The sequence below is a fragment of the Dama dama genome, chromosome 17 (assembly GCF_033118175.1).
Source record: "Dama dama isolate Ldn47 chromosome 17, ASM3311817v1, whole genome shotgun sequence".
NCBI lineage: Eukaryota > Metazoa > Chordata > Mammalia > Artiodactyla > Cervidae > Dama > Dama dama.
The window spans coordinates 60312290-60335386 of record NC_083697.1 but is presented as its reverse complement, the minus strand read 5'-3'; the positions used below and the strand labels follow the sequence as shown (position 1 = coordinate 60335386).

Here is a 23097-nt window from a genome sequence, read left to right as displayed (position 1 = left end):
ATACAGAATTCACAAAAGCAGAGTCTTTATCTAAGAATTTGCAGGCTTCCTGCTGCTTATTTCTAGAAAAAGTCATGTCTCTGAGATACCCTGGCCATAAGCCCCAGACCTCGGTTGCTTGCTTCCAGATTCTCAGGGAGTTGTCTTAATCAGCAGCAGTCCGCCCTGTTCTAACTAGCCCAATTAGGATTAAGAAAGAGGGAGAAATTTTTTGTGCCTCAAAGAGCAGTCATGCAAACTGCAGTCAGTTGGCAAGGCATCTGGATTGCAGCCCACCAACAGGGAGCCACAGTTACGGACCCCAAGGATATTTAATTTTAGCTCATTTTCGGTGGGAGGTCTACAGCTGTGGCTGTGATTTTTAAAATGCTCCAAGTTGATATAACAGTGATTATCCTCCAAGAGCCTCCCTGCTTGATGAAGTTCTATCGTTCTGTGGAAAGATGTGTAGTATTGGAGTCTTATTCAGAATTCTGCTCTCATTACTCTTTAAAGAAAATAAGAAAGGTCAGTACATGACCAACACTTTTTAAAAGAATTTCTCTTTATGTTTCCTTTCCTAAATACCATTTCAAAACAAGGAAATTAGAATCACTATGAATATAATGCATGTCAGAAATAATAATAAACAGAGAGTTAATGACATCACTTCCTTAAGTCAGCCCACCTGTCCCATCTGTAGGACAATGCCAGCTCATTTCTTCTCACGTTCCTATTGCACAGAGAATAACAAATGGAATAATCTAGGTTAAGGCAAAGTTGCCTCCTTGAAATAGGTCATAGGTAAGGCTTTGTAGTGGTCCAGATGTAATAAATAGCAGACCCAGCATTTTCACCCAGAGGATTTGGCTCCAGAGCCTAAGCACTTACTCAACTTTACAGTGATGCCTCACATTTTCAGGAGGCCGCTTCTAAAACCAGTGTAATCAACCTGGGACTTTTTAAATCTAAGCACTGGAAGGCCTGCATCCTGGGAGCCCCTTTGGTCCCAGGCAAACCAGGATAATAGATTTCCCTAACAAACCTCACATCCACGAAGCTTACTAGAAGAAAGCAAAAAGACCTCCGAGTATTGAAACAGCTTTCAGAAGATGCACTCCATAATGCTCAGGCATTCTAATTGAAAGAGATCTGTCCACATGCTCACCACATACATCTAGGCTCAATTTAGATGCAGTTAGAAATCTTAGTTTGGATGCAATTAGAAACCTTAGTTTAGGTAAATTGGTAAAGGTATTGGTTAATTGGCTTCCCAACTAAACAGGAAGGACTGAAAGAGGTGAGACAAAAGAAACCAAGCTATAAGGACAATGAGTACTTTTCACGACTGTGATATTTAATTGTGCATTAGCTGGTGCATCTTCTAAGTGATAGAAAACAACTTGAACCATCGTCAGTAATAAGATAAATCTATCAGAAGTATTTGTAGCAGGGGCATGGGTGCCATTTGAACATGCTTCCTTTCATTGCTGTTTCTCTTCATGATGTCTTTATTCTCTCAGGCTGTTTCTGTCTTGTTTATGGCTAAAAACATAAATCCAAAACAGTTCCTAAGTTTCACACCTTCAGCCATAGGAGGAAGATTATTTTATTTCACAGATTTATAATACCAGAAGTACTAGAAATTTTACCTATTTTCCTAGTTTGGTTCATGCAATAATTTCTGACCACTAATCTATGACCAAAATTGGGGTCACATAAGAACGTGGCAGCCTTGTAAGAAACTCATTGGTGAGAGAAGCCTCTTTGTAAAAGGAGGTGATCTTACTGATGTACCCCAGAGTCCTCTGCTTGGCTGCAGAGCATACTCACGTGTCCTATTTCAACCAATTCTCAACATGTCTTTTCTCTTGTTGTTCTTCTTGTACATAGATTATCACCATTAATGTGTTTTAAAATTTTAATGTATAAGCACAAAATTACCTCCTCCCCTATCTAAAAAAACAATGATGTTTTAATCCAGCTAACTATGATTTTTACAGAACTTTTTATTTACAAAAATATGCTAAGCTCAACAAATAAGAGGATGGGAGTAGGATATCATGGGCTTTCTCATCTCTAAATTCTGATTTTCTTGTGTGTGATGATAGCATAGATGAAGTCATGGACTGTGCAATTTAGCCTGCATCATACTCTAATCACACCTCCAATAGTGCTTCAGTCAGTACGAATTAACAACTTAACCAAGTGGAGGTATGAATATGCAATAGTAGAGAAGTCATTGGCGCTAACACCCACTTCAAAGGTGAGAAGGGGAGTTAAAATAGGATCGATATATCTTGGCCCATTAGAATATAAACTCTGTAAGGGCAGTGATTTTTCTTTATTGACAAATTTATTCCTAGTACTCAACAAATTTTATATATATATATATACATATATATATATATATATATATATATATATATGTAAAATGTTGAATAGATGGGCATCCTTTTCTTGTTTTATTCCCTGCAAGTAGAGTGTCTTTCTTGGACAACTGGTATGACTACCTCAGATATTGTTTTTGTTCTGTGTACTGCCTGGATAGGAAACAGGGACATACTGAGTTCACTATGAAAGAAGTGGTGGAATGACTTTCAGATTGATGTGAAATGAAAAACCTTTATTTAAACTTGAATATCAGATGCTCAGCACTGCTTATTATTAGAGAATGCAGATCAAAACTACAATGAGATATCACCTCGTACAGGTCAGAATGGCCATCATCAAAAAGTCTACAAACAATAAATGTTGGAGAGGGTGTGGAGAAAAGGGAAACTTCTTGTGCTGTTGGTGGGAGTGTAAATGGATACAGCTACTATGGAAGACAGTATGGAGATTCCTTAAAAAACTAGGAATAGAACTACCATATGACCCTGCAATCCCACTACTAGGCATATATCCTGAGGAAACCTAAGTTGAAAGACACATATTCATTGCAGCACTATTTACAATAGCTAGAACATGGAAGCAACCTAGATGTCCATTGATAGATGAATGGATAAAAGTTGTGGTACATGTATACGATGGAATATTACTCAGCCATAAAAAGGAACACGCGCAAGTCAGTTCTTATGAGGTGGATAAACCTAGAGCCTATACAGAGTAAAGTAAGTCAGAAAGAGAACAAATACTGTACACTAACGCATATATATGGAATCTAGATATGATGAAATTACGTATAGGGCAGATACAGAGAAAAGACTAACAGACACGGAGGGTGGGGAGGAAGAGAGGGTGGGATCTATGGAGAGAGTTACATTAGCATATGTAAAATAGATAGCCAATGGGAATTTTCTGTATGACCCAGGGAACTCAAACTGGGGCTTCTTAAAAGGGTGGGAGGGAGGTTCAAAAGGAAGGGGACATATGCATACCTACAGCTAATTCATGTTGATGTTTGGCAGAAACCAACATAGTTCTGTAAAGCAATTATCCTTCAATTAAAAAAGAAATAAATTAAAAAAACAAAACTTAAATATCCACACACAGTTAGTCTTCCTCTATATGAGTCTTTATTTCCTAGTTGAAGTCTTCAGTTCCTGAAAGTATTTCCATGACCTGAAGTATCAGGAGGGCTTTCTCAGTGGTAAAGAACCCACCTTCAATGCAGGAGTCATGAGTTCAACTCCTGGGTTGGGAAGATCCACTGGAGAAGGAAATGACAACCCATTCCAGTATTCTTGCCTGGGAAATCGGCAGGCTACAGTCCATGGGATGGCAAAAGAATCAGATAATACTGAGCAACACAACAAAGTATCAGGCAACTAACTCTCTCAGTTACAAAGTTCATGTGACCAAGATTTCCTTCTGTATTTCTCTTAGCTCTAGGTAGATTATAGAAAATGTTAGCTCTGAAATTGAGGTATTTTGGCAGGATTTAGAGAATCTGACGAGGAAGGCAGATTTCCAATAATGTTGATTAAGTGTCATGATATGTTTCTTGTTAGGTATGTCAATGGGTGTGAATGTCTTGGGAATATCACATGATTTTTTTTTTACATCTCCAAAAATAGAGAGAAAACTATGAATGTTATTTGTGGCTACATAAGACTGTATGAATTAGCTTGTATGTTCTGCACCACTTTGTTCTGAGAAGTCATGACTTTACCCCTCTCAGTCCGTGTGGCTGGCTCCTCCATTTGGCATCAATGCAGGGCAGGTGGCCCAAGCCCAGTCCTTCAGAGGGGCTCATAACCTGACCACAGTTATCGCTTCAAGAATGTACTTGTGACTCCCGTTGAGCCAATGAGAGTCATACCTGGACTTATGAGAAAATAAGACTATTTTCTCTGAAAATATTAGTAATAGTAGTGCTTCCAGGGATCAAATTTGCCAACAAAAAGAACAGCATTGCTGAGAATGAAGACTACCCAGGGATGAAGTCAGAGACTTGGTGATATACTTTGTACCTTTGAATATTGACTTATTTTAAGTCAAATCTACCCCCAGAACTTTCAGTTGTATAAACCTCTAAATTTCCTTTTGACTCAAACTAGACATAACTGGGTAGAATCCATATTTCTTCAACCAAATTGGTCGAAAAGACTTTCTCATTTAGCAATATGAGATAAAAATAGGTAATGAAATATTTATAAAGCTCTCTACTTCATGAAAGGGAGTTATATTGAATTAATGTTGTTATGAGAACTTTGAAATATAAATATCTATAGAATACACATATTAGATAATTAGAAATGCTATTTTTTTAACAAATCATAAAGATAGAATGAGGTACACCAAGAACTATAGTTCTCAGAAACAGATTCAATTTAGAGTAATGACTTTAAAATCTCTAGAAATTTTAGCAATAATATCAATGTGCAGAATAGTGAGTTTCCTAAAATCAAATATAATATTTATACTTATGTAAATATTCTTAAAATTCCACTTTTTATGATTTTCAGAAATAATATATAAACTTTCTTAATGACCACAAATGATATCAATAAAGCACAGTTTCCTTAATAGGTGAAATTTCTTATTTCTGAAGTATAAAAATAGAATATAAAGCCTTACCAATAGTTTCAACCTAGCATCAAAGTAACTCTTTTTCATCTAAAGATTTAGAATTGTGGCTGTCTCTCAAGTTTAGGCTAAATGTGAAGCCCTTTGATTAATGAAGGACAATTAAGAGTATCTTAAAAAAAAAAAAGAGTATGTATCTTTTGTGAATATTAGCAATTTCCTTGTGAAACTTTGTATGCAGGGTCATAGTTATTTACTAAGGCTAAGAAATTAGTTGAGTAGTTTAAACCAAGAGGCCTAATAGAATTCAGCTTAAGTATACAGTTTGCAGTATAATAGCTTTCAGTAGGCAAACCTATTAACTTTAAAAGCTTTTATTTATGAAATAGATATTTATAGACAACAAAAGCTTTGGGGGATTCATTGACTGTCAACTTCTCATCTTTTTAGAGCTATGCCTACTGCACATCTTGGGATGGTTACCAACACCTGTAGTAATAGAATTGCCAATACAATGGCAAGAGAGAGAATACATTAATGGTAAACAAGATAAATTTGTCCTATGGCCTCTCTAGAGCTAATGGCCATGGGGAAATATTAAATAAATCTTTCTTGTTAGAAAATTAAGCATACAAGTAGATAATAAAAATGACAGGGATATATTTAGCACAGGAGTAATATGTTTGCTCGTGAAGAGCACTAATTTCAGTATTCCTCAAGCATGGCTTGTGAAATGAGATTTACACAGGATTTGGCAGTGCATAAATTACTCTGAAGGCACAAGGTATGCCTTTTTGGAGCTGTATTAACTGTCTGAGGACAACCACACATGTTTAATAAAGTGCTGTGGTGCTGCACTGAATTCTGTTCTAGTGGCAAAAAGTGTTCTGTTTATTATTTTACAGACACCTCTTGTAAGTATGTCTGAAACTTAGCATTTTACCAGGCACTTAACAAAATGCAGACATAAGAGTAAAAAGAAGAGCCATGCCATAGACCAAATTCTAGCTTGGGAGTTGAGATAGGAGACATGGGCTGTAGCTTTGTTTCTCCTACCAACCAAATATGTGTCTCCAAATTGGCCATATTCTAAACTATCTGGGAACAGTTTTTGTTTGTTTGTTGTAATCAACAGTTATGCTTGGTTAAAGCTCTTTTTAAGGTCATTCCTGAGTTTAAAATTCTAAATTTATTATATTTCATCTTCCCTGGGAGACCCCCCAGAAAAAAAAAACCTACTTGACAAAAAATAGACTCGTGCATTTAATGACTACTGCAAATATTTAGAATGGCATCCATTTAATTACAAGTATTGAATTCATTATTTTAGAAGACATGGTACAACAAATCCTGAAAGTTCTTTGACTTCTTTGCCCAGCCCACCCAGTGGGTATGGGATTTGATTTCATCGTGATTTTGCCCCTCCTCCTGTCTTATTGTGGCTTCTCCTTTGTCTTTGGATATGGGATATCTATTTTTGATCCCAGCATCATCCTGTCAATGGTTGTTCAATAGTTAATTGCTATGTTGGTGCTCTAGCAGGAGGAGGTGAGCACACGTCCCTGTACTCTACCAACTTGATTTGATCACTAGTGGTAAAATGGTAAGCATTTTAATTTTTAATGGAGCAATTTTAATATAGAATGCTTCAGAATACTTGGAGTTTTATTTCTGAAAAGTTGCCTATATATAGGCAAATTTTAAAAGTCCAAGAACAGGATTGAAGATGCAAGATTGGTTATTTTGATGATGGTCAAGAAAAAGGTACAGATACATAATATGTGAGTCTCCTCTCAGGATATTACTAAATTGTATTTCTTTGTGTTCCTTCATAGCTCAGTTGGTAAAGAATCCACCTGCAATGCAGGAGACCTCAGTTCGATTCCTGGGTCAGGAAGATCCATTGGCGAAGGGATAGGCTACCCATTCCAGTATTCTTGAGTTTTCCTGGTAGCTCAGCTGGTAAAGAATCTGCCTGCATAGCGGCTGTACTAGTTTGCATTCCCACCAACAGTGTAAGAGGGTTCCCTTTTCTCCACACCCTCTCCAGCATTTATTGCTTGTAGACTTTTGGATAGCAGCCATCCTGACTGGCATGTAATGGTACCTCATTGTGGTTTTGATTTGCATTTCTCTAATAATGAGTGATGTTGAGCATCTTTTCATGTGTTTGTTAGCCATCTGTATGTCTTCTTTGGAGAAATGTCTGTTTAGTTCTCTGGCCCATTTTTTGATTGGGTCATTTATTTTTCTGGAATTGAGCTTCAGGAGTTGCTTGTATATTTTTGAGATTAATCCTTTGTCTGTTTCTTCATTTGCTATTATTTTCTCCCAATCTGAGGGCTGTCTTTTCACCTTACTTATAGTTTCCTTTGTAGTGCAAAAGCTTTTAAGTTTCATTAGGTCCCATTTGTTTAGTTTTGCTTTTATTTCCAGTATTCTGGGAGGTGGGTCATAGAGGATCTTGCTGTGATTTATGTCGGAGAGTGTTTTGCCTATGTTCTCCTCTAGGAGTTTTATAGTTTCTGGTCTTACATTTAGATCTTTAATCCATTTTGAGTTTATTTTTGTGTACGGTGTTAGAAAGTGTTCTAGTTTCATTCTTTTACAAGTGATTGACCAGTTATCCCAGCACCACTTGTTAAAGAGGTTGTCTTTTTTCCATTGTATATCCTTGCCTCCTTTGTCAAAGATAAGGTGTCCATAGGTCCGTGGATTTATCTCTGGGCTTTCTATTCTGTTCCATTGATCTATATTTCTGTCTTTGTGCCAGTACCATACTGTCTTGATGACTGTGGCTTTGTAGTAGAGTCTGAAGTCAGGCAGGTTGATTCCTCCAGTTCCATTCTTCTTTCTCAAGATTACTTTGGCTATTCGAGGTTTTTTGTATTTCCATACAAATTGTGAAATTATTTGTTCTAGTTCTGTGAAAAATACCGTTGGTAATTTGATAGTGATTGCATTGAATCTATAGATTGCTTTAGGTAGAATAGCCATTTTGACAATATTGATTCTTCCGATCCATGAACACGGTATGTTTCTCCATCTGTTTGTGTCCTCTTTGATTTCTTTCATCAGTGTTTTATAGTTTTCTATGTATAGGTCTTTTGTTTCTTTAGGTAGATATACTCCTAAGTATTTTATTCTTTTTGTTGCAATGGTGAATGGTATTGTTTCCTTAATTTCTCTCTGTTTTTTCATTGTTAGTATATAGGAATGCAAGGGATTTCTGTGTGTTAATTTTATATCCAGCAACTTTACTATATTCATTGATTAGCTCTAGTAATTTTCTGGTAGAGTCTTTAGGGTTTTCTATGTAGAGGATCATGTCATCTGCAAACAGTGAGAGTTTCACTTCTTCTTTTCCTATCTGGATTCCTTTTACTTCTTTTTCTGCTCTGATTGCTGTGGCCAAAACTTCCAACACTATGTTGAATAGTAGTGGTGAGAGTGGGCACCCTTGTCTTGTTCCTGATTTCAGGGGAAATGCTTTCAACTTTTCACCATTGAGGGTGATGCTTGGCCATATGTCCCAGCAATCCCACTTCTGGGCATACACACTGAGGAAACCAGATCTGAAAGAGACACGTGCACCCCAATGTTCATCGCAGCACTGTTTATAATAGCCAGGACATGGAAGCAACCTAGATGCCCATCAGCAGATGAATGGATAAGGAAGCTGTGGTACATATACACCATGTAATATTACTCAGCCATTAAAAAGAATTCATTTGAATCAGTCCTAATGAGATGGATGAAACTGGAGCCCCTTATACAGAGTGAAGTAAGCCAGAAAGATAAAGAACATTACAGCATACTAACACATATATATGGAATTTAGAAAGATGGTAACGATAACCCTATATGCAAAACAGAAAAAGAGACACAGAAATACGGAACAGACTTTTGAACTCTGTGGGAGAATGTGAGGGTGGGATATTTCAAAAGAACAGCATGTATACTATCTATGGTGAAACAGATCACCAGCCCAGGTGGGATACATGAGTCGAGTGCTCGGGCCTGGGGCACTGGGAAGACCCAGAGGAATCGGGTGGAGAGGGAGGTGGGAGGGGGGATCGGGATGGGGAATACGTGTAAATCTATGGCTGATTCATATCAATGTATGACCAAAAAAAAAAAAAAAAAGAATCTGCCTGCAATGCAGGAGACCTGGGTTCGATCCCTGAGTTGCGAAGATCCCTTGGAGAAGGAAAAGGCTACCCACTGCAGTGTTCTGGCCTGGAGAATTCCAAGGACTGTAGTCCATGGGGTCACAAAGAGTTGGACATGACTGAGCAACTTTCACTTCACTTGTGTTCCTTGCTGATCAAAGGAGAAGCATGAAAAAGAGAAGTGAGACAGAAGGCTGAAAATAAGCTGTACTCAATCATTTTGCTGAGACTGTATTTTGTCTCTTCAGAACTCACATATCTTAGTTTTCCTCACACTAAAAATTTCTTATTACCTCCATTTTAGAAATAATTATGATAAATATATGGTTGCCTAAAAGGATGTAGAAAGTCAAAACACTTGTTAAAAACTAGTTGTAAATGGAGCTTTTTTCCTTAAGCATCAGGGCTTTGGAAAGACCTCGTGACCATGACTAGGGCCTTGGTCAGGATAAAATTCTTTTGAAATAAAAGGAAGAAACATTTCACCTATTGCATTTTCCTTAGAGATTTTGATTCAAATCACATTGTGAGATCAAATCAGATTTTTTTTTTTCAAATCAGATTTGATTTCTTTGTGTTACTAAAGTGAGTTCACAGAATTATTAATTTAACTTAGGTATGTTTTTCGTTCATGTATCATCAATTCAGCATCAATAGTACTCATCACTATACTGGTTATCTATTGCCTTATGTACGCTACATCACACAGAACTTGGTGGCATATAGGAAGAGGCATTAATTGGCTCATGTGTTTGCAAGGGTTAGCTAAAGTGAATGGCAGTACACTCCAGTATTCTTGCCTAGAGAAGCCTGTGGACAGAGGAGCCTGGAGGGCTGCTGTCCATGGGGTCACACAGAGTTGGACACGACTGAAGTGACTTGGCATGCATGAATGCATTGGAGAAGGAAATGGCAACCCACTCCAGTGTTCTTGCCTGGAGAATCCCAGGGACAGAGGAGCCTGGTGGGCTGCCGTCCATGGGGTCGCACAGAGTCAGACACAACTGAAGTGACTTAGTAGCGGCAGCAGCTCAAGTGACCCACGCACACCTGTGTATCCGCGTCCGCTGCAGATCATCCAGGCAGCGCTGCTGTTATTGTCAAGCTCGTAGGCTTACATGGAGTTGTCTAGTTGTTAGCTGATCTAGGATAGCTTTAACTGGGATGACCTCAGTGAGCCAGCACCGCTCCATGTACCTTTTGTATTCTAGCAGTCTCGCCCTGGCATGTTCTTAAACAAGGGCAAAGGTGTAACAGTAGGCAAGCCCAACTCAAAGAGTATCTTTCAAACCTCACTTTGGTCACAGTTGCTGATTTCCTACTAACCAAAGCAAACCAATGACTGGGCATAGAGTCAGAGCAGACGGACACCATAAAGTTATGTGGCAAAGGATATTGATATAGAGAGAGGTGAAGAATTAGGGCCATTTTGCAATGATTACAGCACAGTGTTCTATTCAAGCTACTTTGTAGGACTGAAGGATGATATAGTTCATACTCTCATATGATTCATGGATCCAGTACCATGTAATTAATACTCCCCAAGGAAGAAGAATTTCTTGACCTTTTTAATGCTGTCAGAAGTGAATGTCACCTATGCTCTTCTCCCTCTCCATCCATGCAGGAATTTGGAGCGGGACACATTTCATCTGGCTCTTCTTTTGTCTGACTTGAAGTAGTAGCTGACAATATTTAATGACAAGTATAGAATAATGTTCTCTTGTACTCAGGAATGTTCTAAGGAGATAAAAGTGAAAATGAAATGACAAAGGAAATGAGCCAGAAAATAAGACCCAAGACTCAATTAAAATTCAGTGCCCAAGCCAAACAAGTGAAAATCTCTTAGATAGATTGTATAAATTCAACTTATTATAGATTTAAAAAGAAAACAATTTCAAGGTTTCTTATCACCATGTACAGCTGCTAGACCTCCAAATGGAATTTCCTAATGAGTGTGGAAACAGAATCTGTTTCTTTCTTTCCCAGCTACTCTGCATTCACCTGGCTTCTGCCCAACACTGACCAGCTGCCTGTCAATTCTGCAGCCACCTGGTCCTGTTGCTGACATTTGAATTTGGAAGGAGAACATACTGCTTTCTAATTATTCCAGATATTATACCTTATTTACACTGTACCTGGCTTCTGCATTGACACTAATAGAAAATGTCAAAATCTCCCCGGTCTTTCTATAAGACAAAATGCAGTGCTTGGCCAGACTCACTGGGGAGACTGTGGCAGCCCTCTCTTCCTTCTTTTGTGTTTGTCAGTAATGTGGGGATTGAGAAACTGAAATCCACATTACCAAGACTTTTGCTGTGAGGGTTCTTGATGTGATACAGTTTACCAAATTAGGCTCGAACATGGGAGGAGACAGAAGAGCCATAGTTTTGTAACTGCTGCTCTGACTTTTAAAGTTTGGTCAGGAAGGCTCTGGGATTGTCTGCAGCTCTTTTAGCTGAAGAGCAATTATAGAAGCCATTGTGAGCAGTCATCAGGTGTTGGAAATGTAGATTTAATTTCTCAATCTCCATGTTACTGACAAACACAGAAGAAGGAGAATGGCCGCCAGAAGTCTCCACGGTAAGACTCTCCAAACCTGTCCCTGTGTTTTGTTAGGTGTGTGACCTGAGAGGCAGGGCGTGATGAATAGTGAGTTCCGGATTTCTGGATGGACGCTAAGGCTGTGAATGTGTGGAAAACATTCCGCTATTCCTGGCGGCGAGTTCCCACTTTCTCATTTCTTTGTTACAGTAAGGATAGCAGCTCTCTTGCGGGGCTACATTTGTAGTGTTGTTTGGGCCTCTTTCCTAGAAGAATGGTTTCTACCCTTCTAGTGGTTTTTGCAAGCATCTAATTCCCTTTATTAAATGCCACTCTGCTTAAAATACCTAGGTTTCTTTTTGTTTTCTGCAACCAATCATGACTGATATAATAATGCTGAAACCAAATTCATGAATTAGTTATGTACTTACTTGGCCACCAAAGGAAAATGTAAAATACAGACTCAAACAAAAAAAATTTTAATGAAGAAAATAACTATAAAAATTAATATATATATATAGAGTCATGCTATTAATTGTTTAACTTTTTATTTCTTTTCTGTTTGTTTACTGCTTTTCAAAATTATAAAATATTTCAAGATCATAGAAAAAATACGAAAAATAAGGTAACAGATCTTTAAGTATCCACTGCAAGACTTATCAAACATTGATATTTGAACATATTTGCTTTAAATCTTGTTTTTTGACTGAAATATTATAGATGTATCTAAATCTCACCCTAATCCCACTTTTTATATATCTTCAGAGGTAACTTGTCTTATAAAATACATGTATATTCCATGCATAATTTTGTGCTCTTTCTGTACATATGTATGCATTCATACCAGTATGTATTATCCTTTTATATTTTTATACTTTATATAAATCATTTCATATTGTATGAACCATGTTTCCCAGGTTACTCTTTCAGTCAGTATTATGTTTCTGATATTTTTCTATTTTTTAACATATAGATCTAGATAATTTATTTTAACTCACATATGATTTTCCATTGGCTGATTATACCATTTACCTCCTGAGGTTATTTCCAAGGATTGATTTTCTAATAACATTTCAAAATCAATATGCTAATAATTGAATTTTTAATTTCCCCTGACCTTTTACAGTAGCTCCTGTAATTGATCTCTTTGTTTTTGCCAATGGCATTTACACCCCCAAATCCTTCCAGCTTTTGGAATCATCTCACCATGTTATTTTCATTATTGATCAATTCACTGAACACTGGTTCCTTGACAGACTTTATGTCTGTGATAAAATGTCATCTTTGAAGAGACTTCCTCAAGTCTCTTCTCCATCTCTCACTCCAGCAGCAGCCTCTTCCTTCCTTTCAGAACATTTATCACAATGTATAATCAGTATTTATTTATATTCTTGTTTATTTTTTGTCTATCTTCTCCAATTGACTATAAGCTCTATAAAATTGGGAACCAGGTGTTTATATTCAATACTCATGAGTATGGTAGGAGCTCAGTAGATAATTGATAAATGAATGAAAACATGCAGTGTATAGCCCATTGTATTCTAAATTCAACCAGTCATGTTCTGAAGGTTTTTTTTCTTCCAAAATATCAATAATATAAATCTAAGAAGAGGACATTTAGAAAGAAGAGAACTATAAAAGTAAAGCAATGCTTTAGAGTAGCACATTGCCAGGCTAAGTGTTCACAGTGGCAACCATTAGAAATGGTCAATATTTTATTCATGTAGTGTTCCATTTGTTTTTACCTTAGGATAAATAACCCAAAGTAAGATCACTTGTCAAATATGTGACCTATTAATTATATGGAAAAGTAAAAAAAATAATACAGGCACCTATGTACTCACCATTAAGATTAAACAGATGTTAACATTTTGCCATATGTGCATCAAACCTGTCTTTTAAAATAGAGAGAAAACTGGTACAGTTTCAGCTAAATTCCCCCTCTTCTGTCTCCTTTCCTCCCAACAAATAAACAATGATGTATGTGTTTTTTCTGTGCAAGTCATCTTGTATATAAAAGCAGTGTAACAATTATAGGTGTACCCTGGATCCCCTATTTAAGAAAAAACACACAATTACAAAAAAGTTAGATGTAAAAGTAATTATTTGTTTAAAATAAGAAATTATAGCACATTTAAAATGCAAAAAAAAAAAATGTCACAAGCATTGCACAATCTGCAAAATTAGCATATTTTTAAATAAATTGCCTGACCTACCACTATAATATTGCATTTTTCCCTACGCTTGAGACCCTGGGTCCTTGATTACCTCTTCCCGTGATGATATTTTAAAGTGTTAATTTTCTTTTTAAAATTGCTCTGTAGAAACTATTTTCCCTGTACCGTTATGAACTATATTTTTCTTATAGATAGTTGGAGTATAATAACTTAATACTTCACACGTGTGCTTTTTTATTGTTGTGTCGATACAGATTTATGTCCAACGCATCCAGGAATTCAAGAGAAGGAAACTCTTGCTAGTGGAGGTCATTAGCAGCTGCTGAGGGAGGAACTGACCCATCTCAAAAAGGTAACGCATACCTATCTTTCTGCTCAACTCATTAAAAGAAATAAATGTAAATAATACACTAGCCAAGTGTGTATATCATCAGTAATTTCTCTTGTATTTGATAACTTTCAGTAGCCTGAAAGTAAAGCATTTATGTTTAGCTGTAAATTAATATTCAGAATAAAAAGCCTCACTGAAAAAAGGCCTATGCAAGTAAAAGTTGCCAACGCCTAAGTTTTATTCGTTAAATTTACCTTTATTTGTGTATTTATACTTGACATGTGCTGCTTCCAGGGTAGCAAATTAGAGTGAAATTCTGGGTTATAGGATGCGTTATATAGGATGATATATAGGATGCGTCCAACTTAAGCAAGCTGCTAAGCAAAGTGGTTCTAACCATTCTGTTCTTCTAATGAGTCCCTGTTACATTTTCATCAATACCTGGTATTCCCTCATACTTAGTAATTTTGACAGCTGGATGTGAGAAGAAGCCTTACTGTCATTTTCATTTGCCTTTAATTTCTCTTCAGTGATGTAGGACATTTAATGTATTTATGCTTATTGTCCATCTTGATTTCTTAAAATGTAAATTACCCATTTGTATCCTCAAATTATTTTTATTGGGTTAGCTTTATTTTTATTTATTGATTTGAAAATATTCATTGTTATCTTCCAGTTGCTAATTCCTTACCTATTAAATGGGTTACAGTGCAGTCTGACATAGTATTACTTTATTTCTGATCTCTTTTGTCATACAAAGGTTTTCAATTTAATGGAGCAAGGTTTATCCTTTATAAATTTTGCTTTGTGCTTCATGAGTATGAAAATCTTCTCTCTCCTTCCACAAAGATGTATTCTCATGTTTTCTTCTCTAAAAGTTTGAGTTTTATTTTCATATTGAGTTCTTTGATGCTTTTGGTGATTATTGGGGGTATTACATGAAGTATTATATTTTTACTTGATATAGTTAGAGCTCCACTATGTTAATATGCCTTCCTTTTATCACTGGTTTATAAAGTCAATTAATTCATTTCATCAGAATTGAAATCCAGACTCCATCCTTACTAGCTGTATGATCTTAAATAGGTTACTTAAGTTTGGGCATTCCTCACTTTCAAATATTGCGCCAGATAGAGATATTGTAAAAATTAAATGAGTTAATAGTTATAAAAATTTTAGATGATAGCTTGACATATATTAAACACCCATTTATAACACCTCAATAAATTGTACCCTTCTTCCTTTCCCTGCTGAAATTCAGTATAATTTGATAAAGGAGTAAATAAGGAAGCCAAATATTTATTATTAAAGATAAAATTAAAGAGCAGTTTATAGAACCAAACTTGGAGGCTTACTTGTAATCTCAGAGTTAGGCAGATTTTCACTTAGTTATAGGCAAGACTGGATTAGGGCAGGTTTCACATGCGGAAGGCTTGTATAGGTAAGAATTATCATATTTTGTTAAGATATTCTTTGGAAATTTTGCACATATGTTCATTTCCTGTACTATTATCAAATATTAGTATTTTATACTGTTGTTTTTTCCCCTGGGAATAGTTTTTATGACACTAGAATTATCTGTTTATTAGATGTTGGATAACTTTTTTTTTTTTTTTTTTTACAAAACCCCATAGACGTACGCACTCACCTACAATGGATTTACTGTGTATGTGTGAATTCTATTTCTTTTTCTCTTCAGTTATAAGATTGTTCAGTTGTTCTGCTTCTTCTTGAGTGAGTTTTGATAAATTATAATTTTACAGAGTTTTTCATTTTATTGCAATAAAAGCATGCATAGTAGTCTCATGATATTTTTAGATCTTTAATGTATAAGCAATTTCATTTACTTTCTTTATCCCTAGTAGCATAGTAGCATATGTGTATGTGCATTTGTGTATTTTATGTGTGTTTGTGTGACTGCCTCTTGAATTTTTTATGGACAATCTCACTAGAATTTTCCTTAATTTATTAATCTTCTAAAAGTATTAACTTTTGGATTTTGTTGATATTTTTCCTTTTTTATATTTTTACTGATATTTATATTCTGCATTTACTTTCTTACATTCTATTTTTCTGATTTCTTTTGTTGAATGCTATTTCTTATTTGTCAATATGTCTTCTTTGCTACAATAAGAACTTAAAGATAAGTAGATAAGTATTTCATTCCTGTATGATTTTGGCTCTATCTCATCCAATTTAATGTAATTTAATTTATGTTACATTTTCTGTTTACCCCAAGATTTGGTTAAAAGAATGTTAAATTATAAGTTGAGATTTTTAGTTATCTTTTTGTAATTTTATTTTGTACAGTTATAGAAAATTTGGTACTTCTTCTGTAATTTTGAAGATTTTTTCTGTATTGTAGTAGATACTCATTTTGGAGAAACTTCTGTGATTAGTTGAAATGAAATGCATTTCCTGTCAGAGTTTTAAATATCCAAATATATATTTCAAACATTTCAATTATATTGTTAAAATTCTCGCATTCCTTCATTAAGCAAATGTTGAGTCAGTCCTATGTGCCAGTCATATTTTTTATAAGCACTGAGAACATAGCAGTTAAAATATAAGCAAACCCTTTTTATGGAGCTTATATTCTATCATGGAAAAATAAAGGTATACAAATGAATAAGTAAATATATATGATATGTAAGATGGTAATAAAGGACATGGAAAAAAATAAAGCAGAAAGTATTGGGGGTTGTGTGTCTGTGTGTGTGCTTAGCCATGTATGACTTTACAACCCTATGGACCATAGCCTGCCAGAGTCCTCTGTCTGTGGAGATTTTCCAAGCAAAAATACTTGAGTGCATAGCCATTCCTTTCTCCAGGGGATCTTCCCAACCCAGGGATTGAACCTGCATCTCTTGTATCTCCTACATTGGCAAGAGGATTCTTTACCATTGCACCACCTGGGTTATTGGTTATTTTTTACGGGATGGCTTTCTCTTCAGGTAGGAGAACGAGTGCATGGCCTTGGGGAGGGGGTTCTTTGGCCAGAGAGAAGCGAGCAAAGATGAGAGTGGCCGAAGATGAGGTTAGAGAGTTAGTGGGTAGCCAAATAAAATACAGATATCAAATTGATGAGGAGGAACTAGCAATAAGACTCAGACGAAGTAGATAACTAGGTAAATAGGAAGGACAACATTATTAACCTGCCAGCCAAGAAGAGTTGGAGCAAGAGCGAGGATTTCCTATGTTCTTTATCTGGTTCTCTTACTAATAATCTGGGTAAACTTGGGACAGTTAACCTTTTTGATTTTGAAATTTCTTAGCCATGGGTCCTGCCAACTCTAAATTTCTGTAGCAATTAAGGATGCATCATTGTAAGTGTGGGCTAGATCATTAATCTATTGCAGAGGGATTGATTCATGAACAACTTTTAAGTTTCTGTACTGTTCTAAGAACGAAAGGAAGACAGTGACCTGTCCAGCGGCACTACCACGCAGATGGTTGCTTTCAGTTTTAGCTGCATTTGGGTGAACAAGGCTTATATGGTTGCTTGTGGTGCTGCTTGTTTTTCTTTTTTTTTTAAAGATCATTCAGAATAGTAAATTCTTGGAGTTTTCTCGGAGTTTTGAGACTGTCAGTCTATTTTCACTACTGAATTCACAGTGGTACAAATCTGTAAGGCAATCAAAAGGTCTCAATTAAATGTGTGCTCAGTCGCTTAGTGGTGTCTGACTCTTTGTAACCCCATGAACTGTAGCCTGCCAGGCTCCTCTGTCCTGGGATTTTCCAGGCAAGAATACTTGAGTGGGTTGCCATTTCCTTCTCCAGGGAATCTTCCTGACCTAGGATCAAATCAGCATCTCTTACATTGGCAGGTAGATTCTTTACCACTGAGCCACCCAGGAAGCCCAATGCATATTAACTCTGCAAAAGGTTAAGTAGGAGGATTTAAGGTCCATTCTTGGAAATCAGTTAATTTGGTTACCTAATTTGCCTGTGTAGAAAATGACTATGAAAGAAAGTTGCATTTTTATTGTCATTTCAATTCAGAGTTCACAGGATTTGGTTTCATTTTAGGTTTGTGATTACATCTGTACTTTTGCACTTGTTATGCTAACAAGAATTAAAGAAAAACAATAGTAACTCGCCTCACACTACCCTACCTCTCTACCAATTTCTGTTCTCAGAAGAAAATAGTGTTTACTTTCAGCTTTATCTGATCTTTACCTCTGAATAATATATATATATATATATATACACATATATATATATATATACTGATATTATTCACTTTTCAATTTTAATACCCTACATTGATAATTCCAATGCTCAATGAAAAATATAATTTAAATAATATTATGAGATGTACCTAAAACAGGACTAAGAAGAAAATTTATAGAACTAAATGGTCATATTAAAAAAGGAAAAAGACTTAAAAATCAATGATTTAAATATTCGCTTTATGAAGTTGGGAAAAGAGCAAATTAAAGATAAAATAAGTACAACATCTGATTTCCTGCTGTTGAAGGTAAAGATTTAGCTCCTTTACAACCCCCTATGCATTTCTCCCACATCCCCTGCTTACAGTCTACCTCCTCTGTGCTTGCAATATAGTTACAGGTTTCCCCTGCTATCCAAAAGTAGAACATTCTATGAAATTTGTCATAAGCCAAAATGGTATAAAGAAGCAATCACCCTAGGCCACTTCCTGCTAATGGATGCAACAAAATAATTTGAGATAAAGTTCAGAGGCTCACAGAAACGGTTCAAGCTGTCGTGGCTTAATACAGAGACGCTGAGAGTAGACCTTAGGAAGGCACTTGGTGATACCACTGTTGTCACTCAGGGCGCATGCCACCTCTATACTGGCTCACTGCAAAACAAACACTATTTCCCTTTTGGCCATTTTTTGGTAAAAGCAAAATTCCTCTGATGATTTCTATGGGTTAGCAAAAACAGGTGCTAATGTAGGTCTTTTGTAAAAGCAAAGTGGCCATAAAGCAAACTTTGGTAAAGAGGGGGATATGTGCATAACCTTTAGATAATATTTCAATATGTTACATTTTCACGACTATGGTAGTATTATTCATATTTCCTTTTCTGTGCAACATTTTTTTCCTTGCAGGAAATAATTGCCTTTATTTCTATTGTTGTTTTTGTTTCTTAATGTTCTGTATAACTGTCATTAGTGTGAACGTAAATTTTTCTCTCTGTACATGCATACATATAAAGTAACAAATCTTTTTTTTTTCTTCCCCCTTGGAGCCATGACTGTTGCTAGAACAGCTCTCCTCCCATGTGGGTCTGGACTGGCTGCTCTCTACACTGGCCACTCAGACTTATCTTAGGATTTTCATATGCCATCACCTTAGGAATTGCTTTGTTGTCTGCTTTGTATTAAATCCCATTTTGCCTTTTTTAATATTTGCCACCCTTTGTTAGGGAGAGCATTTTTTCTAGAATTTTCCTAAGGAAATATACATGGAAGGTGATCCTTTTGAGAATCATGTCATACCTGATAGTTTAACTGGATGAAGAAATTTAACATAAAACCACAAATTATTTTTTAATAGACTGTTTTTGGGACAGTTTTAACTTTACAATAAATTTTAAAAGATAGTATTGAGGGTTCCCCATTGGCCTCCCTCACTCAGTTATTCCCCCATTAATAACATCTTACATTAATTAATATGGTACTTATTTTACACAAATAATGAACCCAAAATAATATATTTGTTATATATATGTTATTTTATCTAAAATCCATAGTGTATTCAGATTTCTTTGGTTTCAGATTTCTGAATTTCTTTGGAAATTCAGATTTCCTAGTTTCCTTTTTTTTTTCTTTTTTTTTTTTTGTTCCAGGATCTCATCCAAGACTGCAACCTATATTTACTTGTCACATCTCCTTATGTTCCTCTTAGCTGTGGCAGTTCCTCAGACTTTCCTTGCTTTTGATGGCCTTGATAGTTTTTCATGGTATTGGTCAGGTATTTTGTAGGGTGCTTCTGTATTATAATTTGTCTAATGGTTTTCTTTTTTTGTTTGTTTGTTTTTTGTGTTTTTTTTTTTTTTTTTTGTCAGATGGTTTTCTTATTAACCTGGAATTAGTTATGGTGTTTTGAGAGAAAGACCATAAAGAAAAAGTGACATGTTTATCACATTATATAAAAGATATATGCTATCATCAGGGTTTTTCACTGTTAATATCGACCATAATCACCCAGTAGATGTAGTGTTTATCTGGTTTCTCCATTAGAAAGGTAGCCTTTTTTTTTTTCCTCTTTCTCTGCTACACTCTTTGGAAGGACATCATTACACACAGCCCACACTTAAGGTCTGGGAATGTATGGCCATTATCTATATAATTATCTATAAATTACTTGGAATTCTTCAAGGGATATTGTCTGTTCTCCCCCGCTTATTCATATGTTTGATCATTGATTTCTATCAATATGGACTCATGGAAATTTGTCTTATATTTTGGGTTATAATCCAATACTACTCTATTTTGTTTCTCAAATTGTTCCAGCTTTGGCTGTTGAGTCAGCTTTCAGTTTACTCCTGTGTCCCTTTTATAATCCCTTACCTTTTTAAAGCCCTGCTTTACTTTTTGGTACTACAGGAGGCTCCAGGCTCATCTTGTGAGCTCCTTGCTTCTGTCCTAGGTCAGCCGTTTCTGCAAGGAGCACTGGTTCTTTCCCTTGGGGAATGGCGTTAGAACCAAGATCCAAGCACTAGTCACACCCTGTGTCACTACAGCTGTTGCTCACTATTTACAGTTAAGCTGATATGGGTCAAGAAGGAATCGTTTCAAAGTTTTACATCCTTGTTTTCTTTCTATAACTGCTCTTTGTGTATAATTTAGAAAGTACAGAGATAATTATATATATTTACATGTATATATTTATATATGTGTAAATAGTCTCAAAATCAATATTTAATTTTTATTATCTTGTTCTTTTTTATTGCTTTTAAATAATATTCACTTTTTTGTATTAAAATGTTTGCAAACATAGATTATAGTGGTTGTGTAATATTCAATGAATGCACATAAATATTTCTATTTCTAAAGTTAAAGATTTAGGTAGCTTTCATTTTCAACATTTTAGGCAGAAAGACTATCTTTTATTTCCAATTGCTTAGTTAGAGTAGTTTTCCAGAAGTAGAATTGCCTGGTCAAAGAACATATTCAAAGCAAGATATACTTTGTCTACTTTTCTACCAGTACCAAAGTATTAGACTGTTCTTCTTTCTATCCCCTAAATGTAAAGGAACAATAATGGTTTGTAAATGTTAATTGACTAGAAAGGAATTGTCTCATTCTGGTTTTAATTTTTACCTTTTGTTACTGAGGGGCTTGGTTGCTATTTCATTGTTTATTTGCCACCCCAAATGGACGACGCACACTGTCAGTTACACCCTCCACTGTCTAGCGCTCTCACTGGCTTCTGTGGAAGATTCTTGTAGGCATTTTATCCGCTCAGAAATCTTACTAGAGATTTAGAAGATCATAGGAAGAGGGCATTTGCACAGGTAGATCGCAAAATTGTTACCTCCACCCCCTACCAAATCGCACCCCTGCCGTCCATTTCCTCTTCTTCTCAGAATTGGTTCAGACCAAACTGAGATTCCTCTGTGCTCTCAACTTCTGACTCAAGGGCCTTTTAAGATATTCCTTATGAGGAATTCCAGTGAATAAAGTTGCTTCCATTTCAATATAGCCATAGTTTTTCTCTCATGACCTTTGTGTTTGGTCCTTTAGTAGATGCCATTTTGAAAGCAGGTAAATACTACTTATTTATGTAATATCAACATATTTGTTAGATGCTGGCAGTATGTCAGACAGACACAATACTCAACAGCAGGAAGGGAGAGCAAATACCAAATGCTCTTCAAGTTGTTTAGAACTGTGTGGGAGACACAGCCTCATCACTATTTTGAAGCAAATAAAGATTATTTTAATCACATGAAGCCATGAAGCTCATGTTAGAAGTATCTCTAGAAAGGGAATATATCTCTCACTTTAGTTGTTATTCCCCATGGAAAACATCTGAAAACATACTCAAAATGTCTCCCCCAAAAAAGGCCAAATTAAAAAGACCTAGAGATAGAAACATATAGAGGGAGAGGAAAAGGAATGGGAAGAAGAAAATAAAATTGACACAAAAATAGACAAAAACATATGTACTATGGAGATGCATGTATATTGATAAACTGTAAAGTTTGAGAAAGAACTAGAAAGTCTAGAACACTTTTATATTTCAAACCTTTGCAGTATTTTTAGGTTCATTTTATCCACCTTTATTTTTCTGTTTCAAATAGATAGCTTCTAATTCTAGCTAGTATTTTCCCTAGAAAGTCTCTTGAGTTCAGTATCTTTCTCCTTTTCCATCCACAACAGTGTAACTCTAGACCAACTCTTTACTCTTCTGTGGGCAATAAACCTTCAGGATCCACTGTGTTCCACGTCCCTCTTCCCTCCCATGGGCCAGAAGAACTTGTCTGTCTTCTTTCACACTGCCATCAGGTCTTCCATCTGCATTATATCCCACTTGGGCTCTGCTTGGAGCAGTGATCCAGTCCCTCATTTCTCCCTAGGCTGCTGTTTTTGAAACATCAACACAGTTCTTTTTGGGTTTCTTAAAAAATATCTTTGTTTTCTTGTTTAAAGCCAAACAATCAAATTATATGAAAGCAAACAGCAATAAACCATTAATTAACCATATTGCCATCTAGCAATAATGTAGTTATTAAACTACAGGTGCCAGACTTTGTGATAAGATGCTTGCATGTACCATCCAGTTTAATCCTAGCAATGGCCCTCTGAGATTATACTGTATATGAGATATTTGTGCTATCTCATTTTGCACAGGAGAACCCCAAATCATTGAAGTATGGAAAGTGATAAAACCAAAGTTACAGAATTGCAGGAAATCTTAAAAGAATGGAGAGATTTTTCACTGATGTTTTT

General features: G+C 35.8%; 1 long non-coding RNA gene across 1 annotated transcript in view; it reads left to right on the top strand.

Annotated features, from left to right (window-relative positions):
• The first annotated feature begins 11534 nt into the window (after positions 1–11534).
• The window catches only part of LOC133071767 (uncharacterized), a 269861-nt gene continuing 258298 nt past the window's right edge, over positions 11535–23097 (top strand). The window contains exons 1-2 of the long non-coding RNA XR_009696521.1: positions 11535–11702; positions 14095–14192. This is a non-coding gene — a long non-coding RNA (uncharacterized LOC133071767). The remainder of the gene's footprint in view (positions 11703–14094; positions 14193–23097) is intronic.